We start from the raw sequence: 4056 nt of genomic DNA on the forward strand, positions 1-4056 counted from the left end.
ACAATGCCTCATAAAGAAAGTGGGCAGCTAAATGAGGGGTGCAAACTGCCATTAAAAATGTGCTGGGGACAATTGTGGGGCGATTGGAGGAATGGGTGTAGAGGTGGAGGTGAGGGGTGGGGTGCGGGGCGTGGGGTGGCGGGGGCGGGGTGCTTAAAAAGTGGAGAATGAAAACAGAAGCGTTAAGTCATTAGGAGCCATTGTTGCGCTCAAACGGCCGCCACACAAGCTCTCTGTGAATGGGAAATGGAGCTTAATGACCTGAAAAGGAACTTCAAAAGCCGCAACAATGGCTGAAAAGGGGTGGCCCCACTCAAGTGTCACTCTGCCACTTATTACTTAGTTGGAGAATGGTGGAGCTGTTTAGATTGGTAATGTGATGAAAGTAAAAGCAGGTCCGCGCTTCCCGTGGAAATGCCCAATTTCCTCCTTTGCACGCTGATCTATTTTAGGCCGACCCTCGTGGTCATTTTCATGAATATCTCTCCTTAATTAAATTAAATACAGACAGAGTCAGTGTTTATGTGCAGACTTATGTTACATGGTTGTATTATTCTTTACACAACTGTGTGCTGTCACCGGGCGAGACGTAAATGAGCAACCGCTGTGTCACGTGATCCACGTAAATCATCCGCGCGCGGCCTCTGTTCCCGCGCTGCGCCGGCGGAACCGAAAGCTCGTGCGCCGGTCGCTGTCGCAGGCGGTCGGGCCCGGTTGCGGCCGTTTAGCCGGCGCGCGAAATCGGGGGTGACAACAATCGGTGCCATCGACCAGACTGGCGTTGGCGGAGGGCGGGATCAGCCGGCACCGGGCTTCCGAGGCTGTCAGTCACTCGGCGCCGTGTCTGCCACCGCGCTGCAGCTGCCAGTTAGCGTAGCGCACGCGCTCAGCACACCCGGTGAGCCGCCAGCATCCGTGGATTTTACGTTGCACCGCCATATTGGAGAAGGCATGCGAGTGCTGGACCAGGGCTCAGTGTGACAGTTACATCTCAGAGAATTTCTATAACTACAGTATTTCTTGTCACGTGACTTGTCAGTCGTCATTCAAAAGTTAAATCTTGAATTGATGGGGACATTTTGTCTTCGTCGTCCATAGAAGAAGCTGGAAGTTGACAATAAAAAAAAACCTTTAAATTTTATGTGTAAAATAACTGATTTTCTAAAAACTAAAAAGGTCTTAGTGTTTGTGACTCTCTTTCCTTCTCACTACATGGACGAGTCTTTGCAACCAGGCAACCAGATTTATTATTATTCATTTTTCACATCATCGCTCCAGTTTTAGGATGTGTGTTTACTTCTTGTTTTAAAGAGTTTCTGAGTTGTACCCGCGCTTGCTGTGACTCACGGGCGCTTTGATCTGACACAGATGCCATTTAATGAAGATAACCGAAGTCGCAGTGAGTCTCCTTGTATTTGCCTGCAGCACCGTGTTTGACAGCAGTCTGAGCACACGCCAGACACGGTTCTGTTTGGAGCACACAATTAGCTCCAGTGCCTTGGTCATGAAAACCTTTTTTTAGCGTCAAAGAAACGAGACTATGTATCTTATTCATTTGCCGAGATGAAAACAATTCACGCTCCCCAACCTATAATTTGCATGCATCCACCTCTGATTCAGGCTCCTGAAAGCAAACCAAGCCTGAGGATCATTAATTAACGAAAAAGTTACAGCCTGTTCTGTAACCAAGTGTCCCGTTCCTAAACTGTTTACTTGCAGCCTGAAAAGGAACGGCCTGCTACACAAGCAGCAACAAAATGAGTTCTGGTGCAGTCGCATTGATTCACTTGATGTATTTAGCTGCAAAGCGCCAGTCGTCTTCGAGGACCAGATGTCCAAAATATCCATAAGTCTCCATGTTAACATCCATGCACCAGGGATACTGACATACTGTCAGGCAGAGCTGCCAATAAGCTGGAGTATGTCTTGAGGCAGAAGCTGAATACACACGCTCGCACGCACAAAGCATTTGCTGCATTGCTACAGAAAAAACATATAAGAAAAAAATCAAAAATAATGTCAGTATAAAACCTTCTTTAGAGAAGGTTTGGTACCACGTGGTCTCCATTGGCCGTGATACCTGTTTGATTGTTTGCAGGTATCGTTCCTTTAAGAGCGCCCGTGTTGTGAACGTTTCCGCATGCGTGTGATCGTTAGCATTTTTCCGGGACTGTGGGCAGAATTCGCTTTGTTTCCCTGTTGTCTGCGATTTCTTGGCATGGGCGAGCGAGCCGCCTCGCTGCCAAACGCAGGAGCCCTCGCCCGCAGTAGCTGTGACGCGTTTCAAAGGCTCCTTTGATCCGAACGAGTAAAATGGCGATGGGAATAACCAGATTTTATGGTGCTTTTATCTGTGCCCTGTGCAGGTTCATTATGGATACTTGATTTTGGCTTTAGGCTAGCAACCAAGGATGCACAGTAGGACGCTGAGGACAACTTCACTGAACGCTGAGCCTCCACCCATCCGGTGAGATTTATTATGAATTTAATTTCCCTAAACCAAACTGCAGCCGATGCTTCCACGAGATTTGGCATTGATTGGACAGCCTGCACTCCTCCCTCTGCTCACTGATGTAGCATGTATTAAGAAAAGGCCTCACCACTAATTACACCCTCCCAGTCTAATAGAGGCACCCTGTTAAACAAACAATTGATCCCCACTTAACACATGTACCCGCGTTAGTAAAACACAATTTGCCAATTTGCCAAAGGCAACACAGGCAGAAAAGGGAGAACGAGAGGGAGGACGGAGAGAAAAGGGAGGCAAAGGAGGGAGCCACTGGGGGCCCCTGCCATGTGAGGAGGAGGAGGAGGAGGGATGATGCTGGTGCAGAGGAGTGAAAGAGAGAGGAGACTGATTAAGGGTGAGGAAAAGAGAGAGAGAGAATGATGAAGATTGTCCACAGCCCCTGATTCCTGGCCAGATCTCACAGATGCCTGATGCAAAGTCTTTCATCAATGCTAATTTGACTGCTTTAAAACTTCAAAGGACAATAACACTTCTAATGTCGATTCAGTGTTAGTGTGCTGGCGTATCAGTGCGCATGTGAGTTTACCTTGTTCAGTGCACAGTGATATATAGTCTCTCAGAAGTGAGGTTCAAACAATATTTAGTGGTAAAAAGATCCTGAATTGCTGTTTATGAACACAGGTTTCCTAAAGTGTGTTAATCCGTTACATTGTTTGTGTATTTGTGTCTGATTTATTCCGGGTAGAAATATATTGTCCTAAAAAAATAAAAATAATAATGAATGTTGTGTTGTTGTGTTTGTTTCCATATATGCTGTTGAATTTGCCAACCGAGGCTGTTGCATACGCAGCATGAGGGGACTCGTTAGCAATATGTTTACTGTCAACATTATTTCAAAGCACCTACTTTAGTGTTTATACTAGGACATAATAGGACCTTAAATAATTATCGTGTGCATCAAAGGGTTCAAAGCAGGTGTGATGTTAATGTTTTAGTGTTTTTGTTTCCACTGTGGGATGAGCGCGAATAAATCCCTGACCCGCACCACGAGTGAGTCTTCACATGTTTCTGTATGTGACACATGTTGTGCAAAACTTCTAAGAAAAACGTCTACTTACCAAGGTGCCAAAGAAGTTTCCAATAAAACTGCATAGTTCTACATGGGTGAATGATCTTTGGATTTCTCATTCCGGATGCATTTGGGATGCGCTGCCAGGTATGACCGGACATTTATCCCAAATTCACAATAGATAAAGGAAGCTCTGATCAAATCATTTATGCCGCCACGTAGCTGTGTGTGTGTGTGTGTGTGTGTGTGTGTGTGTGTGTGTGTGTGTGTGTGTGTGTGTGTGTGTGTGTGTGTGTGTGTGTGTGTGTGTGTGTGTGTGTGCCGGGGGAATGAAGGGTGTAAGCGAAGCTAACAGATTGCCTCGTTTGCCTTTTTGAACTGCCCAGCACGTTTAGAGAACAGGAGGAGAACAACAAAAGGTGTTAATGGCTTTATGGAGGCCCCATGCTGACAGATAGGCCATTATCTTCCTGATTCACCGCAGAAAGGATAATAGCTCTGATCAGTTGCCCCCTTC

At 46.3% G+C, this 4056-nt stretch overlaps 1 long non-coding RNA gene across 1 annotated transcript; it reads left to right on the forward strand.

Moving 5' to 3' along the window:
- Positions 1-639: 639 nt before the first annotated feature.
- Positions 640-3642, forward strand: LOC114851737 (uncharacterized). Its single transcript, XR_003785243.3, has 3 exons — positions 640-1399; positions 2367-2467; positions 2712-3642. It is a non-coding gene; the product is annotated as an uncharacterized LOC114851737 (long non-coding RNA).
- The last annotated feature ends 414 nt before the right edge of the window (positions 3643-4056 follow it).

This window comes from Betta splendens, chromosome 3 (genome assembly GCF_900634795.4).
Source record: "Betta splendens chromosome 3, fBetSpl5.4, whole genome shotgun sequence".
Lineage (NCBI taxonomy): Eukaryota > Metazoa > Chordata > Actinopteri > Anabantiformes > Osphronemidae > Betta > Betta splendens.